General features: G+C 38.0%; 1 protein-coding gene and 1 long non-coding RNA gene across 2 annotated transcripts in view; both read right to left on the bottom strand.

Moving 5' to 3' along the window:
* si:ch211-51h4.2 (uncharacterized) overlaps positions 1–677 on the bottom strand; it is a 230,317-nt gene extending 229,640 nt beyond the window's left edge. Inside the window, exon 1 of the mRNA XM_052018620.1 lies at positions 560–677. The gene's annotated coding sequence lies outside the window, so the exon portion shown is untranslated. The remainder of the gene's footprint in view (positions 1–559) is intronic.
* Positions 678–8,675: 7,998 nt separating this feature from the next.
* LOC127571817 (uncharacterized) lies at positions 8,676–12,288 on the bottom strand. The gene is made up of 2 exons (XR_007956518.1): positions 12,149–12,288; positions 8,676–10,626 (listed from the first exon to the last, which is right to left on the bottom strand). It is a non-coding gene; the product is annotated as an uncharacterized LOC127571817 (long non-coding RNA).
* Positions 12,289–21,556: the final 9,268 nt, after the last annotated feature.

Genomic DNA, 21,556 nt, shown 5'->3' with positions numbered 1-21,556 from the left:
ACACTTCTTGACGACAACTCAAGCACGGTGTACCTATCCCACCTGGTTATAGTTGACATTGTGTAATGCACACGGTGCTGTAAAATCCTTTCATTAGATAGGGAGTTTGGGGATTCAATTATGAACCTTCACCAAAGCAACATATACCCCTTTTATTGTACAACATTTCAAAAGGAATATTTTAATTACCCGCATCCAATTTTATCAAGTTGCAGCATATGCTCCAAAAACAGAAGTTACGAAACTGTATTCCAAAAATTTGTCCAAGTTGTCACCAGTAAAATAAGCTAATACGCTTTATTCAAGATATTGCAATCACACTGAGTACTTGAAAGCAGAATTAAACTACAGCTCCCAGAATACACAACTAATTCCATAAATATCACAAAATGCATGTATAAAATACGTTGCCAATTACGGCTGAGTATTTTGTATTTTTATTTAAACTACAGATGCAGGTAAATACCAGGCAGGGTTTTTAACAAAGCAGGTTCACATGCTGCAGTCTTCTCGTCGCTGAGCATTGCGCAAGATGACATGTTGAACATATATGACTTACAACACTGCAGATAAATTAGTCGGAGTTTCCACGGTCTGCCCTCGTTCTTCCTGGTGGATTTCAAGGATAAAGGTCTGTAGGTGCACCGTGAGGAGGGGCTGGACTCCTGCTCAGGTGCCATTGCTGTTGCTCGGAGCGTCCCCGGGGGAGCGGCGAACGTGGAGCGCGAGGACGCAAGATGGTGGGCGGCGCCGCTGCACTCATCTGAAAAGTACCGTCGTGTGCTTGTCCAAACCCCGGGAAATTAGTTCTGGGGATCAAAACCACCAACTTGTCAACCTTCCCTTCCATCTTCAGTTTATGCAATTAGTAAGGGACGCATGTTTTGTTTTGGATGCTTCCTCAGCTGCATTTAGCTGATATCCAGTTTCTATTTCCGTAGACATACCAAAAGGGCATTTGTGTCTAGCCGTTGTATTTCAAAAAGTGTACATTTTTAAAAAAGAAATCTATCTTTAGAGGACGGGTTAAAGATCAAGCTTTTGCAATTTCTGGAAGTAACACTAAACCCGCCCCAAACCTCAGCTTCAGGTTTATAGTGGGAAATAGAACTGCTGGAGGTGGCAAGAGCAACATCATCGCGTGTGTATACGGCGCCTTTAAACTATAAAGGTGCATTATGGTTGTATTAGCATAGAGAACTTGACACCGACCGATATGCCATGTTTAGGCATATTATTATTTCCAAGATCTAATGACTGCAACAAATGCTTTTGGAAGATTGTGTTTCGAATCTCTTGTTTTCTTTAGAGTCCTGCATAATTCACTTCAGCCCCAGCACACTCAACAGGGATGCAGAAGGATAAGGTGCTATCCGATCCATTTCCTTGTATCTGATTCTAACTTCTGCCAGTGGTAAAGTAGATGACATTCGATAGCTCATACCAAAACACTAGTTTTACAAATTACTGAGTTAATAAAAACTTCTTTTTGAAGTGATATTTCAATGAATTCTGGAAGCTTTAGACTGTCATGTCCCTCGACTTCCAAATAAACATTTCCAAAGTTCTACACAAAAAGCTTTTAGTTGTGCTGAACATTGGATACTGAAGGATAAGCATACAACGTTGGCAAAGAATGGTAAACTATAATTTCTGTAAGATGTACTTATATAGAAGTTGTGGGAACTTTTAATATGATGTCCAGTACTTTGAATTTATACCAGTGCCTTGGCTTTACAATGAGGTAGCCTCCTCTGCTTCCTTGGGCAGAGAATTCCACAGATTCACTACTCTCTCGAAAAGGCAGTTCCTCCTCATCTCCATCCTAAATCTACTCCCCTGAATCCTGGTGCTATGTCCCCTGGTTCTCATCTCACCTACCAGTGGAAACAACTTTCCTCTCTCTATCTTATCTACCCCTTTCATAGTTTTATGTTTCTATAAGATTCCTTCTCATTCTTCTGAATTCCAGTGAGTATAGTCCCAGTGAAACCAAATTGGGAAGATAATGGATTTAGTGGAGACAGTTTAGAAAACAGAAAATGAGTTGGCCAAATATTCAAATAAGCAGAATGATAGCCAAATTACATTTCCAGAATAAATTTAATACAAGGAGGGAAAGTGGCTAACAAGTACAGTGAAGAATGTTGAAAGTAGCTGGAATGCCAATGGAGCCAACCCACACAGAAAAGCAATTCCCAAATGAATTGCACACAACTAAAAGTCTGAATTCAAGCAATAAGTACTGGACCTTAAATCCATACGAGCAAGGGCTGAGGAATGTGGGAAGCCATTCCTATGTGTAACGCTCAAAAGATTTTATCCCCAGTGTCCAACCTGTGTAAGACTGGTCAAATTTCTCTTTGAGACCAGCAGGAAGTGACAGAGTTAAAACTGCTTCAGTGCATCACCAGGGTCCACCCAAGACACATCTTTAATAATGCCCACATCTACTGTTTGAATATAAAGAGGAGACAGTGGCCTATACATGATTACAGATGAAAAAATATTGTTAAAATATCCAGGAGTATTTAATGGGTGCTGATTATGAATGTAGTGTTTCCATCTGATATTCAATTGCCTGCATTTGAAGGTTATAATGTCATGTTTGAAATGCCATGTATTATCTAATATGGGAAATGCTTTCATGAAACAGTATTCTCATTCCAAATCAAAGAGTTGCTTGTCCAGCAGCCCAGCAATGTAGGTTGCAACCCTGCAGGCAGCTGTTCCATCATCACCAAATGTACTGCAATAAGTGGTGCATTTTAGACAATGCAACACAGAGAGGAAACTGATATGACTGAACATGCCCCCGGTTCTGGGAGAGACATGTTGAATTAACTGAATAAAGAAAGATCTGCTTTGTTTAAGGGGTGGGGGTAGGGTGGGGTAGGGGCAGCTTGTCAGGGCCACCTCCAGAAGGGTTGAGATGAGATGGCAAGTGAACTGTCAATGTACTCTCCAATTCATAAGACTATGGATCAAAGATGCAAGAAATCTCATAACTTGATCTGATGAGTCATGGTGAGACCTCATGTTCAAATAACTCTGCACTTCAGAAAATGTGTTTTACTTCTGACATTCAGGCTCCATACACGTGACACCAGTAGCGCAGCACCATGTGAAAACTAATGAATTCACAAAAGTCAATGCACTGATTGTATCTGACATGTTCACACAGATCACAATTACCAAGAGAATGCCACATGATGCATCTCAATCATGCAAACAAGTACTGAAACAACAAGCACACAATTTCTTTTCTAGAAAAATTGCAGAAACAGCACCCACGTTGCATTCAGCCAGGTTAAAGAGCTGGGAGCCAGGCTCCCAAAGGAAGTTTGCACCAGTGGCCATGGTGGAACAAACTACACAGCACAAAGACAGATGGCCAGTGATTTTGGGGCAAAGGAAGATCTGCCACAATATAGTGCAGGATAACTCAACAAGCAAGGGTAGTAAAATACTTATCATTTGTAATTTGTCCTGCAATCAAAGAGAGAAAATGATATTTCAAATAAATAAAAGAAAATGCTCAAAATACTCAGTAAGTCAGGCAGCATCTGAGGAGAGACAAATAATGTTTCAAGTCAATGATGGTCTGATGAAAGCTCATTGACCTTAAAGGTTGACTCTATTTCTTTCTCCAGACATGCTGCCTGACCTGCTGTATATTTAGAGCATCCTCTGGTTTTATCTTTAATTTCAATCCCCCCCCCCAACCACAGATTTTGCTTTTCCATAATATTTCAGTTTATTTTTAAGGGAAACATGGTTTTGAATTGACATCTATCAAGATAACTGTCCATCCAACTAATTAGCATTCTATTTCAGAGATAACATCAAATTTAAATGGAGTTAATATTGTGTAATACTCTGGTACAAACACTGGAGATGGCAATGAGGGAAGGTGTCATTTCTGAACAAATAATTTTACTTATTAATGATGCTCCTTTCTGCAACATTCCGAAGAGTGTGTTTGTTTCTGATTTCACTCCAACCTCATGGGGACGGTCTTTGTAACAAAACGACCTTCTGCCCAGTAATGGTCTCTTGCGGGCTGGTTAATACAAGACTTACTCACAAAAAGCAGAGAAGTATTTGGATATAAAGCTAAATCATGTTCCCTTATTAAGCTGAAAATTTCAAATGACTGTCAAAGTATAAAAACATTCAATGTTTCTGGGTTATCCAGTAACATTTAATATAGTTTTTTTTAAATGCAAATAACTTAAATAAGTTTAAAGCTAAATACTTATAAACACTTTTCAAACAACTTTAAACACTTTAAGAATATCTAAGGTAAGAGGTTTGTAAACATATTTTAAAAATACTAGAAATAGTATGTTGAAACCAAGAATTTATCTCAAAATATTTTTACATGAAAAATAACCTGAGATAGCTATGAACTTCTGTTCACACAAAGGGGAAAAGACCAGTTGCACTTCCTCTGCCCTGGCCTAGGATCCTTAGGTAAGTCTACAGGCTCACAAATTTCAGTCCCATACTGAACTCCACGAGGAGCCTGTGGATGACAACTTCCAGAATTCTGTCGGCACATGTGGACATGCAGAAGTTGCTGTTACTTACATGGGTTGGCATCGCCAAACTCTGACAGATTTGCCAATGTTAACTTGCAAAACCTGCGCCAATGTTTGCATGATTCAGAAATTTCCTCAAAGCGGACAATCTTTATGAACAGATAACAGTTTTGTCCATGGTAATGACAGCCATTTAAAATCACTAAGCTGAAAAAACTCAAAAACTATTCCATTTATTTTCAGAAGTACATGTGTAAAAATAGGATTGTTTCAAAGAAAATCTAGAGATTCCCAGATGGAGCATGGAAGTAGATAATGTTGATTCATTGAAATATATTGATTTGGGACTATGTGAGTGATTTCAAGTATTGCATATGACAAAAGCAGCATAATTGGGAGAGCAGATGAGTGTGGATTATTGATTTTCTATCAGAGTTGGTTCTCCTTGCTTCAAATCTGGGTTCACAAACATTTTTTGACAAAACTATCTAATGTGATGTACACATAAAGTTAGTGTTACTCGACAGCATTTACACCCAGCCACATATACAGTACTAATCATCAAATTGCATTTGTTTAAAGCATTTATCTCAGTTACAATCAAAACTCCAGATCAGTGATGTAATACTGCATAATGTTTATCATGAAATAATTCTTTTTGTGGTTCTGTTTTGTAAGAAAATGGTTGGTAAAATGTTTAGTACTTCAGCTAGCCTTTGCAGTTTAACCTCTGTGAGGAATAAAGATGAAAACACAAATATGCTAAATACTCAAAATTTTGTAAAAATTGTTTAATTAAAAATAGAAGCCCATAGTACCTTGCAATAGATTTTAATGTGTACAAACTGCAAATTTCTCTGAATGCATCCATATATTGCATTTTTAAAATGTTTCAGATTTCTGTAAAGATTAAATCAATCAATCAAACCTTGCTTAACCAAGAGCATTATTATCATATTGTAAGTGGAAAAAGTTGTTTGATCATATAACAGCACTCTTCCATTAGAATTATTTAGAAAATCAAACCAATTTATCTCATAATATACAGTGGAAAGTGGCATAGCAATGTTTTCATTAATAACTTTGATCAAAAATATACACAGATTGACAATGGAACAATTTTTGTTGTGCAATGGGATACATATGAACTGTAACAAGCTTCTGAAACAAATCAAACTTAAATCAATTACTGTCCATTAAATTATATTATGCATTTACTTCAGAATTTTATTTGATTCTCTGTTTGAATCCTCTTATTTAGAGAGTACCTCTCATCCTTTTGGTGAATGAGGCCTCAGGGGAGATTTAAACGAGTACCAAGCAAAAAATAATTTATGTCAAACATGATGCATGTTGTCAGGAATGCTCCTCTTGGCCTCACAACAAAACAGTAGCCAACACTTGTCCCAGGTAATAGACCATTCCACCTTCAGCCACACACCCCAAACTAGATGCATTTACTTTTACAAGTTAGTTTGTTCATGGAGCTTCAAGAATTTTGGTTATCATTTCACCCAAGCTGCCCCTCAGTGCTCAGTGACCATTAGGCAACTCATTTTGCATTTGGTAATAAGGTCTGACTCAGCAAATTTATCTGATATGAAGTATTTGCAGGGAAACAAAAACAAAAACTGCAGACGTTAGTAATAAGAAATAAAAACAACAAATGCTGCTCAGGCAGCATCAGTGGAAAGAGAACCGACAGAGTCTCATATCTGAAATGTTAACTCTATTTCTAGTTTCACAGATGCTGCCTGACCTGCTAAGTGTTTCCAGCATTTTCTGTTTTTATTTCAGATTTCCAACAGCTGCAGTTTTTTGACTTTCATTTCCTATTGAATTCACTACCACTGCTCTTCCAGGAAAGCAAAACCTTGAAGAAGTTCCCCTTTGCTCTCGGGCAGGATGAACATTTCTCTTCTTTATCTTTCGAGTTTTGATGAAGGGTCTTGGACCTGAAAAGTTAATTCTTTCTTTCTCCACAGATGCTACCTGACCTGCTAAGTTTCCAGCATTTAAAATTTAATCCCCCTTGATTGTTTTTTTTTGCCTTCTGTTAGATTTAGCATAATCTCTCAGAAAGGAGTCTGATCAGTAACAATATCCACATTTTACCATATATCAGAAAACAAAACCCTTTATATGATAAATGTACTGCCAGGACTTGGCCATATTCAAGTAATATATACAGAAATGAGTCAATTTTATCATGATATCCATGAGATTAGTTGTCACATTTAGATAATTATTTTTATCCAGTTATTTCTGGAAATACATTTGGCTTATATATCTCTTATCACAGGTGAAGTTACTACTCATAAACGAGCAATTGTTTTTGCCATCAGCAGATTTCACAAAAGTGCTGTGTCACTTTTAGATTTTTAGACCCCAATTTCAACAAGGATTTCATAACATCCCTATCTGCATTTCTTAAAATTTCACAACCTCATTCCATTTTGTTATAGAATTCTGACTGACTTCAGTACAATCCTTAAAATAAATATGTGGAAATTATACTCTTCAGCTGTAATTGAGAAAAATATAATCAATAATCTGAAATTAGGTTACTGGTCATTGATGCTTACTACAGTTTTCAGGAATTCTTCCAGATATTCATTTGAAAACACCACCACTAACTTTTGTTTACTGGTAACAGACACAATAACTTAAGGGTCAACATTTTTTAGTTGTGAATAAGTTGAAAGATCACCTAATTATATTGTAATTGTTTATGGGGTGAATTGGTCTAAAAAATATCAGAAATTGCACAAAGTGCAATACTATTTTCAAAAATCAAACCATTGTCATTTTTCACATTTTAGAACTATAGCCATAAAATGCTTTTGCATTATTTACTGGTTTTGGAATAACCAAACAATAATTAGAACTTCCAATTTTTGCTTACAGCTATATTCTTGCTCATTTCATTTTCATAATTTCTCATTATTAGTTGCAAACTCATCATTGAGTCTCCTGAAACATGCATGATCCTTTAAGCAGGAAGTTCTGCATATAGACAACTTGTTTCCAAAAAATTCAGCATTGGGTTGATCTAGTTGTATTACAGATTTCAATAAGAAAATACACATTCATCAACAGGAGTGCAACCCCACCATTGAAGACTAACAAATGTCTAATGCTCTATGTGGAATCACTGGCATCAAAAAACTGATTAGGGAGTAAGTGATTACCCATATTTTCTTCCCCAAGCCTTTTTCATGGATCTGCAATTAGATTGGAAGGTACAGCTGAAGATGCCTGTTCTAGGGGAATAGGAGGCAAGTAAGATCAGGGTTTCCTGGTTACAGATTATCCTTAATTTAAATGGGGTGGGGAGAGAAACAGTTAAAATATAAAAAATACAAACCTTCAGTCCTCCTGGGGAGGAAAAGGCAGGGATATCCACTGGGATACACTCACACCCATTTCTGATGAATAGTGCTGGAATGTTGATTGGCCAATTTTTTGGTGAATAATATGGGAAACCTGCCACATTCATTCCTGACCCTGTATTTATGAAAAGCAATGGTTTAATTAAGTTTGATGGGAAAGCGGAGGAATCCTGGAGCAAGACAATGTGGGGGATATCCACTATGTCCTCTTTACCTTGCATGTTTACCATGAAGAATGTGGATTCCCCAGATGTAGGGAGAAGAAAATGTAATCTAATAAGCTTCTGTCAATTCCTTACTCTTCAGTAAAGAGGCTGAAGACTCTACTCCAACAATTTAGACCTGAAATGAGCACAGAGGGTGGATGAATTTCCCCATAATATCCAACTGTTCATTCCTCCAATTTAAAAACAAAATTGGATTCAGGATTTTTGTGAGGTAGTCCACATTGTCAGAATGGTTTTGTCAAATATAGTAGTACCCATTTCCTTAAAAGCCAGTCTTCCAAAATAACAAATTATTTTATTACATGCACATTAAATACTAAGCTATCACAGAGGAAAATTATCTTATGCCATTATGTGTATTACATTAGACAGGCAATAATATTGTGAAGTTAGATTATACAGTATGTACTTTCTTTTTGGTGGTTTCTTTTCTGTGCTGCATTGTGATGTAGATGCTATAAATTCCATTTTATTGAATTTGCTCCATGTAATTATTAACTTTCATTCTCCAATAACTTTATCAGGTTCTTTATTTGCAATGTTATAGAGATGTACTGTATTTTTGCCTCTGGTATATTTTTTCTCACACATATTTAACCTCTATAACATTCTTTTTGCAGTCTTTCTTTTGTATTTGATATTATCTCATCACAGTATTAAATCTGTTGTTTAAATTGTCTTTACATCACATTTTCTAACATAAAATGAGGACAATGGCCTCAAAGATTGCAACTACAATCAGGATGCTTATGGGAAGAAGATGGTCACCTAGAAATAATGTGAGATTTTGAGAACATTAAATAATCATTTCATTCTTAGAAGTATTTGTTTGGAAACAGTTATGAATATGTAAAATGTGGCTTTGAGGAAAAATATACCTTTTGAACTTATTGCTTAGTAATTTTCTAAAATATATACATCATCATTTGATTACTTATTCTTTCATTATGTACATAAGGTGCATAACTTCCTTAAGTGATCAGTAAGGATTAACAGAATCATAATTTCAGACCAGTAGCTATCAACATCTCTGTTTACACCCATATTAACAGCAATAATGATAAATGCAAAATCATATTTCACAATGTTGCCCTGTTGAGATTTTTTTTAAATGAGGATATGAAAAATTATTTGCACATGTGTAAGAGGTGGTTCGCAGATATTTTTCATAGTTTTGAAGGAAATGAGATTGGTAGGGTTGCGTTTCCAACTTATATGGGTTCTCAGATGGAACTAAGGAAGCAAATTTTGTGACCTTCCAATGTATTCACAATAGGAAATGAATGTACTTCAACTTTGACTTAACAAATGGAAAACAACACTAAAGCTTTGAAACATTTTTGAACACAACTAAATACTGAAGTGTTACAGAAATACTCTGAAAACTGGGCATCCATCTGCTGCATTATTGAATAAAGAACATCTTCTTATTGTTTCCTATCTTGGTTGAACATGTACTTTCTGATATTAAAAAATTAAATAGGTACTGAATATTCAATTTCTCAATATGCATTCGATTGTCAAAATATAATGGTTCAGCTACAGCAGATACAATCACAATAATGTGCTTTTGCAGATTAATCTGAAAAAATATAGATTTTTGCCTGTTGTATTTGTTGAGTTAAAAATAAGTGGTCTCTTTGTCTTATGCAAGGCATTGGCTTTACAAATTTGTGCCACTTTATGGCGTTACTCCACAGGTTGCAATGAATAATACTCTTCATACACATGATAACAAACACCTCAATCTGGAAGGCACATTATGATTCTATAACCAAATAAAATACTCACAAGACTTCATTAATTGCCCATTTTGAGGTATCTTATAATGAAAATAATTAAGCGCTTATACAACATTCATTAGTTCCAATGGTTATTTTTTAAAATGGATTGAATGAATTATTTCTAGTAACGTAGATCTCCTTTTACAAAACTTTCCAACCTGGAACCTGGAACAGCCTATGAAGGCCGGAAATATGGAGTCATTCTATGACCTGGTATCAACATTAATATTATCTGCTACCATTATTTCATTAACCCACGACTGCAAATACTGAGTCTGACTCAGTTGGGTTGTTAATAATAACTGCCACATATCAGTGAATATCACCATCATATGGTATTTTGATCATTTGAAATGGGCACCATATTCAATTCCTGTTGTAAGTAAATGGGTCCTTTGGCAAATTTAGATACCATTTTTCAGGAATATATCTTTGAAAAGGAAAATGATTCTCATTAACCATTGCACATTTCTAAAAATTGTTTTTTTTTGTATTTTGAATATTCTCAAACACATCCAAACCTGCTTTTAAATAAACCTGAGCAGATCTAATGCTGTTCATCACAAAAGACAGAACTGTAGATAGAGTTTGGTTTGACTGCTGAAGTCTGGCGTGGTTAAGAGCTTCTTTTAAGATAGAAAACTGATTTGACGACTCATCAAGGTGATACAGAATATTTCTGAAAGACAAAACAATATATTTTAATAAAATATACCATTGAAATGTTTGCTGTTGCTGTCATATTCTAAGCAATTTGTAAATTGATAATAGAGAGCAATTACTAATAGGATGAATTTTTCAACAAAAATAATGAAGAGCCTAAGAGTTTCTGAATTTATGTTAATGTATCAACATTTTCTCTTGGAGAGGAGGCCTTCAGAAATCAATGTTATAGAGATGTCTTGAAACTTGTCTTTATGTACATTAACATTTATATCAGGCAAACAACACTGGAACATAACTCCTTCATGTCAAGGTAAGCATGTCAGAATCACAATGGTTAACTTTTAGGCTATGAATTGTAATAGTTAAGAACTAAATATAGAGATAAAGAAAAACGAAGAGTTTGTGCATATACATGTCACTCGGTTCCAGTCAATGTACATAAACAGATGACAAAAGAATTGTAACCATTATTTTCATTTCAATATTGTATATCCTCCTGCTTTTAATAAAAGTTTTAACTTTTTAAAATCACTTAATCCACATCGTCATTCTCCCCTCATACTGAATCCAGTAGTGGAGCAGTGACTCCTTTAGGAGAGGATATAGATGCACTTTGCATCCAGCCCTCAGCTTATGCCAGGGAGGGACAGCATAGGAGCTTGCTCTGTGGAAAAGGTTAACTACAACTCGATGTTTTACTTCTTGAAGTAAAGTTTAATGCTTTTAATTGTTTGTTTGAGTTTTAATGTGTTATTACTTACACTCTTCTCCGAAGTAATTTTAATTATTTAAATCTGTCAGAGGCACTTAAATACTTTTCTCAAGGCTCCTGCAACAATAGAGCCGTCAAAGGCCATGTGAGACTCACTGTCGGGTGTGAGGCATGAACATTAGTAGTCACCTTATTCAGCTCTACACTACTGAAAAAAGTAAATAGGAATGAATGAGTACCATGGCAGCAAGTTTGTCAGCAGACTGGGTCTAGTACCAAAGAGTTAACTCTTTTCCTATCTCCTCAGATGCTTCCTGAACTGCTGAGTAACTCCAGCATTTTGTGCTTTTGATATTATGTTGTGGAGGGGATGTAATGCTTTGAATATTACAGCTATGTGCTAAGCTCCTAGGCAGCTTATTCAATTCTTTTATATTTGCCAATTCTAGGAACAGGAGGAGGTTTTACAAAGTACTTTGAACATTGGATGACTATATGGTAAGGCATTTACAATATTAAGTAATTCTTTTTATTGTTAAACCGAAGTCAAGTTTCCTGTAGTCCCACATCACCAATGGTACTTTGAAGAAAATAGAACTCATTGCACTTGGGACATAAGGATCATTGTTGAGTACATATTTCTTATTGCAGTAAACATGGTTTTTCACTTCATCACAGCATTGCCGAACACTATTTCAATAAGTATGATTAACTTTTTATTTTTAAAAAAAGAGCCATTCATGGTACTGGGAAATACTTGACAAAGTTACTTCCTAAGGCTTGTTTTTTCCATAACATTCATAGTAATAAATATCCTCCTTACTTCCGGGTGTTTTAAATTCTATTGTCATCTAACACACAGAGGAGATTCACAAATGGAGACCATAGATGAGTGTACCATGGTTGATTGTGAGTGACTGCAGTACTTTTAGTCACCTCAGTTCCAATGGAAGAACTCCTGATTCTAGCCTTGGAGATACTGTAGATTTACCAGAATGACACATGTTAATATTAATGACGTAGCAAAAGGAAACAAATACATTATTAATCAGATGTTAATGAAATTAGAACACAAGCCATTTTAATGAGATTTTCACTGTGACAGAGAAGGGTCTAGTACTGAACTTTGAATTTGATTAATAAGGAGATACAGGAGCATGTCATATGTGACTGATCAGTCTTTCCACACCAACCAGCAGACAAATGGAAAACCAATCTAAAAAATAGATACTTTCTTTTTTTAATGAATCTTTCACAAGCAGGTACATGCATAAATTATTAATGGAAATACTGGCTTCATTGTCAAGTATTCTCTTTACTATAATCTCTCATTTATTTTAGATACTGTTATAACAACTATGGAAATCTTAACCACACTTTAACCCTTTTAGTACCCATTTCCTATGTTCTAATTTGTGGCTGTTCTGGTAGCAATCAATAGAATAACCAAGGAATGGTGGCAGATTTCATTATACAAGGATCAGGGGTCTGGCTGAAATGGGGAAAAGGAATGACAGACAGGTGTATTGAAAGCATCAGCAACTTTGTGTGGCCCAGCAAAGCACATCTGACCATTTGCTCCACAAGAAAATTCTGAAAATAAAGTACATTCCTGTCTTCCTTTGGGTTATGGCCCTAGCAAATAAACCTCCCCAATCCACCTCCATTTGCAGGATATCATCACACCTGATAAGTATATCTAAAGTAGAGCTCGCATCCTTCTTGCCATTGTCCCCATCTCTTGTTTAAGAGAGTGAGTTAATAGGAGGTACAACACGAGGGAAGCAGTATTAGAGAGAATCAGTTACGTTCATTTCTGCCCCTCTACCCAATCTGGTTTCCATCTAATGGAAGAAGTTAAAATCAGGGCACTTGATTCAGCTTTCCTCTCCATGGATGCTGTCTTATGAATTGAATATATATTTTAGCACCTTCTGTTTGCAATTTGGTAAAGCAGTATACACTTTATTTTGGGTTCCATTTCTACGAGATATGGGAATCAATGGCAAGGTCAGGATTTACTGCCCATTCCTAACTGCCCTTCATAAGGTGGAAGTGAGCCACCATCTTGAAGTGCTGTAGTTCTTCTGGTGAAAGTACTTCGGTAGTGCTGATGGATAGAATGAGCAACAGCAAAGGAATTGTGATATATTTATCAGGATAGGGTATAACTTGGAGGTTCTCTGCAGGTGTTGGCATTCCCATGCACATTAGTGTTAGAGTTCATGGGTTTATGAGAAACTATTTTAGACGAGTTGCAGTAAGGCATTTTGTAGCTGCTACGTACTACAGAAAGTGCTGGGGATGAGAGAATGTTTAGGGTGGGCGAATGGGAGGATAAACCCTCCAAGCATTTTGTTCTATTCTAAGTTGTATTTATTCATTCCTGAAGTCACACTTGATTCCTAGGGCAAATCCTATCAATGCATCCATCACTGGGCATAACTGGTTTGTGCAGAAGTAGTGAAGTCTGCAAAAGTTACTTCAGTATATGCCACACCACTCCATGAAGCATGGAACGCACCAGATAGAAAGACATGTAGAATTATAGCAGCAGCCAGGAACAATCAACAAGAAAGCAAACTGTAAGTTGTTGATGACCCTATAAATAGAACTGGTGAAGGGGTTCTTCATTCTGCTTAATGCATTTCAGATTTGTGACATTAATAAAGGGAATACACTGGAGAATAGAGCTCCTAAAAAGCGGTGCAGACATGAAAGCTTGCATATCATTTATTACATGATTTGGCTGTTCTACATGATTTTACTGGGCCATGATCACACATACACTAACTCCTTAACTCAGGTTTTCCTTCCCAGATGCTGCCAAATTTGCTGAGTTTTTCCAGTATTTTTTGTTTTTCTTATTTCAGATTTCCAGCATCGGCTTATTTTGATTTTCATACACCAACCCCGATGGAAAGTTGGACGGAGCACTGGCAAATGAAATTTAATCCTGACAAGTGTGAGATGATACATTTTGGGAAGTTAAATAGTGACAGGACAAATAAACTAAATGAATAGCCTTAAGGAATGTTGATGAACAGAGGAACCGTAAGGTCCAAGTCTATATTTCCCTGAAATATGGCAACACAGGTAGTTAAGGTAGTGAAGAAAGCATATGACATGATTGCCTTCATTGGTTGGGGCACAGAATATAAAAGTTGGAATGTCATGTTGCAACTTTACAAATCACTGGTCAGACCACACTTGGAGTATTGTGTGCTGTTCTGGTTGCCACACTGTAGGAAGGATGTGGTTACACTAGAGAGAGTGCAGAGGACATTAACCAGAATGTTGCTTGGATTGAATTTATGGGGAGAGATCGGATAGATTGGGCTTGTTTTCCCTTGAAGGAAGGAGGCTGAGGGGTGACCTGATAGAAATAAATAAAATTACAAGAGGCATAGAAAAGGGTTAAAGTGAGAAAAGGAAGGAGTTTTAAAGGGGATCTGAGGGGAAAGTATTTTTACATACATTTTTACATGGTTGATATCTGGAACTCGCTGCCAGAGGAGGTGGTGAATTTAGATTAATCACTATGTTTAAGAAAGATTTAGACAGGCACTTAAGTAAGGAAGGCAGAGGAGGATATAGACCTAGAGCCACAAATGGTATTGGATAGATGGGAGAAATTATCAGCATGGATATGATAAGCCCAAGGGTCTGTTTCTATGCTGTACAAATCTATGACTCTCTGCAATTTGTCTAAAGAAGTCAAGGTCATTGAGTTATAATCAGTGAGCTCTCAACTCTGATAAATAAAAAGGTCTAAAGGGAAAGAATTTTTTTAATCCAAATTAAAGACAATTGAAATCATAGATGTACCCTTATTGTCTGAAGGTCACCAGTTGTAAATTATACCTAAGCCTTCCTGTTTACAGATGAAGAATTGCCTTATTTATAATGCCTGAGTTGACAGATCTGGTTTAACCAAATCAATACTCACTCTGGTACTATGAAGAAAAATATCCCAAAGCTTTTCGTTTTTCACCCCACAAATGACTGCACCTCTGCGACTGGGACTAAGTACACTTGAAAGGTTTTTACATGCACACCTTTGTAGCGACATCAAGATTGATTCAAAAGTCTATGTCTTCTGACCTACAATCTATTTTTGTTTTTAAATATGATAATAAATGTGTAAAATGCATGAAAAATCAATTTCACAGAAAGTAGGGCTATTCATCAAAAGGAGGTATTGATTTATACAAAATGTTACCTTTTTTGCCAAATCCCACTGAAGAGAAGCTGTAATCAAAGCTATTTACAGCCTTATTTCACATCCCACAATGGAGCGTAACAGCTTATTGACTTGTTTGTATAATTCTATTACTCTAAAAGCCTTAACAATATGACATTTCGAGAAAGAAAGAACTTAAATATAAATAGTGATTTTTCATGATTTTTGGGATTTGTGAAATGCCTGACATACAATGAATAGCTCTGAAATGCCATTATATAGTGTAGATGAATATGCCAATGATTTTACACATAAGTAGATCCTACAAAACAGCAGTAAGATCAAAAACCATTTTATATCTTTCTGTTGGTTTTAGCTAAAGAATGTAAATGTTGCCAAGTAGACAATGAGAACATTGTTCTTCCTTATATAGTACAAAGGGATACATGACATTTATCTGAATACAGCAGCAGCAAGACAGGAACTTAGTTTTAACATCAACATCACACCAGTGTGTCAACCTACTATCATTGGCCGATGCCCTAGGATCAATGAGACCATGATAGTCAGGCTTGGGGTGTGAGTGTTATCAAGTTAGCCTGGTTTTTATTTTACATAGAGCACTTAGACCTGTGTCCAATGATGCTCACAAGGTTAAAAGAATCCTAGAGCTAATTAGCTATCTAAGTGGTTTAATATTGAGTTGTGATACTTTGGAATGTACAGATTATCATCATGGGTGTTATTAAAATTGCTGCCGATTTAAGAAATTTCTAAGAAATCCACATTCTAACAACAGGGTTTTATCCAACTAAATCTAACTATCAGATAGGGTAAGGAAAAAGGATAATCGGATGGATGTATCAGATGAAAAATTAATGTAACGCGAGAAAGAAATGACGTTTGTAATAAGTCATAAACAGCAGCTTTTTGGTTAGAACTAAAGAACAATACAGGCTATTTCTGGGTAGGTGCAGTAGGTCACCAAATAGGAGTAAGACGAGGCATAAACTGTGGAAAGGTGTAAAAACAATAACATAGAACTCTACAGCACAGAAACAGTCCCTCTGGCCTACAATGTCTATGCCAACTATGCTGCCAATCCAAACTAATCTCATATGCCTGCACATGGTCCATATCCCTCCATTCCCTGCCTGTTCATGCGACTGTCTAAATGCCTCTTAAGCATTGCTATCATACTTGCTTCCACCATTTTCCTGGCAGTGCATTCCAGGCATCTACCACTCTGTGCAAAAAAAACTTGCCTCATAAATCTCCTCTCACCTTAAAGCTATGCCATCTAGTATTTGACATTTCTATCCTGGAAAAATGACTCTATCTACCCCATCTATAACTCTTATAATTTTATAAACTTCTAAGAGGTCACCCGTCAGCTCCTGATGCTTCAGAGAAAACGATCCAAGTTTGTTCAACTTCTCCTTACATGTCTCTAATACTCTCTTAATCCAGGCAACAGCCTGGTGAACCTTTTCTGCATCCTGTCCAAAGCCTCCACATTCTTCTTGTAATGCAGTGACCAGACCGATACACAATACTCCAAATGAGGCATAACCAAAGTTTCATACAGCTGTAACATGACTTCCTGACTTCTATACTCGACACCCCGATGCCTTCTTTACCACCCTACCTACTTGTGTTTCCACTTTCGGGGAAGTATGGATTTGTACCTCAAGATCTCTCTGTACATCAATTCTCCTAAGGGTCCTGCCATTTACTGTAATATTTTCCCTTTACATTTGACATCCCAAATTGCAACACATCACACTTGTCCAGATTAAACTCCACCTGCTATTTCCCTGCCTATATTTCCAACTGATCAATATCCTGCTATATCCTTTGACAACCTTCTACACTATCCACAACTCTGCCAATTTTTGTGTCATCTGCAGGCTTACTAATCAGCACACCCACATTTTTGTCCAAAGCATTTATATATATATCCCAAACAACGGAGGTCCCAGCACTGGCCCTTGCAGACCACCACTGGTCACAGACCTCCAGTCAGAATAATACCGCTCCACCACTATCCTCTGTCTTTTATGGCCAAACAAAATTTGAATCCAATCTACCGTGTCTCCATGGATCTCATATGCCCTAATCTTCTGGATCAGCCTACTATGAGGGACCTTGTTGGATGTTTTACTAAAGTCCCTGTATACAATCTCCACTGCCCTACCCTCACGGTAGTGTAGTGGTTAGCGTAACGCTATTACAGTGCCAGCGACCCGGGTTCAGTTCCGGCTGCTGTCTGCAAGGTGTTTGTACGTTCTCTCCGTGTCTGTGTGGGTTTCCTCGGGGCACTCCAGTTTCCTCTCACATTCCAAAGACGTACAGGTTAGGAGGTTGTGGTCATGCTGTGTTGGCGCTGGAAGCGTGGTGACACTTGCGGGCTGCCCCCAGAACACTCTACTCAAAAGATGCATTTCACTGTGTTTCGATGTACATGTGACTAATAAAGTTAACTTATCATCGATCAGCTTCATCAAAAAACTCAATCAAGATTGTAAGACATGACTTCTTCCGCACAAAGCTGGGCTGACAATCCGCAATAAGTCCATGTCTTTTCAGATGCAAATAGATCCTAACCCGAAGATCCTACTCCAATAATTTCTCGACCTTTGATGTAAGGGTCAATGACTCATAATTTCCTGGTTTTTCTCTACTGCCCTTCTTAAACAGAGGAACAACACTGGCTATTCTCCAGTTCTCTGGGACCTTGCCTGTGGCTAAAGAGGATACAAAGATATCTGTCAAGGCCCCAGCAATCTCCTCTTTTGCCTCTCTCAATAACCTGGGATAGATCCCATCAGGCCCTGGGGTCTTAACCAAATTAATGCTCTTCAAGAGACCAAATTAGCCTGTTGTAATTAGCCTATATTCTCAAGGTCCAGTCTTACCCTTATCCATAACTATCTGAAAACTTACAGAGTTATGATCACTGTTCCCAAAATGCCCTCCCACTGAAACTACGATCACCTGGCCAGGTTCATTTCCCAACACAAGGTCCTTGGTTGGGTTGTGTCAAGAAACCCTCCCGACACTCCTAACAAATTCTGCCCCATGTAAGCCTTTGGCATCAAGGGAGTCCCAGTCAGTATTGTGGAAATTAAAGTCACCCGATACAACCAACCTAGCGTTTTTACATCTTCCATAATCCGCCTATATATCTGTTCCTCTGGCTACTAGGAGGCCTATAGTATAACATGGAAGGTTAGATTGCATGGAATCCAGGGAGAGCTAGCTAATTGGATATATAATTGGCTTGATGTTAGAAAGCAGAGGGTGATGAAAGAAGGTTGTTTCTTGGACTGGAGGCCCATGACTAGTGGTGTCCCTCAGGAGTTGGTGCTGGGCCCATTGTTGTTTGTCATCTATATCAATGATTTGGATAAGAATGTATAAGGCATAATTAGTAGGTTTGCAGATGACACTAAAATAGGTGGTACAGTAGACAATGAAGGTGGTTATCAAAAATTACAGGGAGATCTTGATCAGCTGAATAAGTGGGCCGGGGAATGGCAAATGGAGTTTGACTTGGATAAGTGCGAGGTGTTGCATTTTGGAAAGTCAAATCTAGGTAGAACTTTCACAGTGAACAGCAGGGCCTTAGGGAGTGTTGTAGAACAGAGGGACCTTGGAGTACAAATACATGGTTCACTGAAAGTGGAGTCACCAATAGATAGGGCGGTGAAGAAGGCTTTTGGCATGCTGGCCTTCATAAGTCAGGGCATTGAGTATAAAAGTTGGGAGCTCATGTTGCAGTTGCTGGTTATGCCGCACTTGGAGTATTGTGTTCAGTTTTAGTCGCCTTGGTAGATGAAAGATGTTATTAAACTGGAAAGAGTGCAGAAAAGATTTACAAGGATGCTGCCAGGACTTGAGGAACTGAGGTACAGGGAGAGGTTACACAGGCTAGGACTTTATTTCTTAGAGCGTGGGAGACTGAGAGGTATAGAGGTGTATAAAATCATGAGGGGCATAGATAGGGTGATTGCACTCAGTCTTTTTCTCCAGAGTTGGGGTATCAAGAACTAGAGGGCATAGGTTTAAAAGACAGTTAGACAGGTACATGGATTGAAAAGGTTTACAAGTTATGGGCCAAATGCTGGCAAATCGGCCTAACTTGAATGGGCATCTTGGTCGGCATGGACCAGTTGGGCCGAGGGGCTCGTTTCCGTGCTGTATCACTCTATAATCCCATCATAGTGATTGCACCTTTCTTATTCCTGAGCCCTACCCATAGTGCCTTATTGTACGAGTCCTCCAGGACATCCTGTGACATTCTCCCTGATCAATGTGCAACTCCCCCACCTCTCTTTCATCCCTCTCTATCAAGTCTGAAACATCTGAATCCTGGAATTTTGAGTTGCCAGTCCTGCCTGTCTCTCATCCAAGTCTCTGTAATGGCTACAACATCGTGGTTCCATGTACTAATTAAGATCCTAAGTCTGAATGCTTTACCTGTAATACTCTATGCATTACAATAAATACACTTCAGCCCATCAGCCCTACCGTGTTCATTAACCTGGGCCTGCCTGTCCTTACTCAACCTAACCACTAGCTTACCCTCAATCCCTCCTTTTGCAGACCTACTGCTCTGATCCCCATCCCCCTGCCATGCTAGTTTAAACTCTCCTGAGTAGCATGAGTAAACCTCACTGCAAGGATATTGGTACCCCTCCAGTTTAGGTGCAACTCATACTTCTTGTACAGATCCCACCTGCCCTGGAAAAGAGCCCAATGATCCACGTACTGAAGCCCTCCCTCCTGTACCTGCTCCTTAGCCATACATTTAACTGTACAATCTTCCTATTTCTTGCCTCACTTGCATGTGGCACAGGGAGTAATCCTGAGATTACAACCTGCAAGGTTCTGCTTTTTAACTTTCTGCTTAACTCCCTAAATTCTCTTTGTGGCACCTCAACTCCCTTCCTGCCTATGTTGTTAGTACCAATATGGACCACAACCTCTGACTGCTCACCCTCCCTTTTCAGAATGTCCTGTGCTCACTTGGAGACATCCTTGATCCTGGCACCAGGGAGGCAATATGTGGTTCTGGAATCTCACTCACAGTCACAGAAACACCTATCTGTGCCCCTGACCAAAAAGTCCCCTGTCACTATTGCTCAGCTAGACTTTGATCTACTCTGCTGTACAACAGAGCCAGTTGTGGTGCTACTGATCTGGTTGCAGCTGTCATTTTCTCCCGAGAGGCTATCACCCACAACAGTATCCAAAAGGGTATATTGTTTGAGAGGGGAACAGCCACAAGAGAATCCTGCACTACCTGCCTGCCCCTTCTGGCAGTCACCCATCTATCTGACTGAATCTTTGGTGTGACCACCTCTCTGAAACTCCTATCTGTAATACTCTCTGCCTCCTCTATGCTCCTCAGTGTCCAACTGCTGCTCCAACTGATCCATGTGGTCTGTGAGGAACTGCAGCTGGACATACTTGTAGACAGAGGGACACTTGGCTGCTCCCTGATCTCCCACATCTCAAAGGAGGAGCATACTACTCTAATGACTTGCATTTCTGCCCCTTTCATAAACTAGCAGACTTGAGAAAAAGGAAAAGGAAAAATCTCACTTTGCCTTACCTTTTTGCTTCTCGCCCTCCTCACTGAAGCCTGGTATTCACCAAAGCCTACATTTTAACCTACCAGCAGCAGTTCCACCTCAAAGCAGCCCTTCTCAAAATGGCCACTCCAATAATGGCCGATCAAGTGCAACAATAACTGGGGTGGGTGGAGAGGAGGTTCAATTTTTTTTTTAACCATTGCTGGGATTATCACAATATAAAAGGAAGAGAGAATTCCTGATATGTGCACAAGAGAACTCTGTTGGTCTTTAATACCATGAAGAAGGAATGAGTGTTCATTCTAGTTCTGGGAAGAAAATTGGCAGGTGAAGAATATGTCCAAGGAAGAACAACCATAGTGTGATCATGTAGCGTCATTATGAAAAAGAATGGGAAAATCCAAAAATAATAGTCTTTAAATGGAGAAATGTAGCTTCAGTGAAAGGT

This window comes from Pristis pectinata, chromosome 6, assembly GCF_009764475.1.
Source record: "Pristis pectinata isolate sPriPec2 chromosome 6, sPriPec2.1.pri, whole genome shotgun sequence".
Lineage (NCBI taxonomy): Eukaryota > Metazoa > Chordata > Chondrichthyes > Rhinopristiformes > Pristidae > Pristis > Pristis pectinata.
The sequence above is the reverse complement of the archived record's forward strand: the minus strand, read 5'-3'. Positions and strand labels throughout refer to the sequence as shown.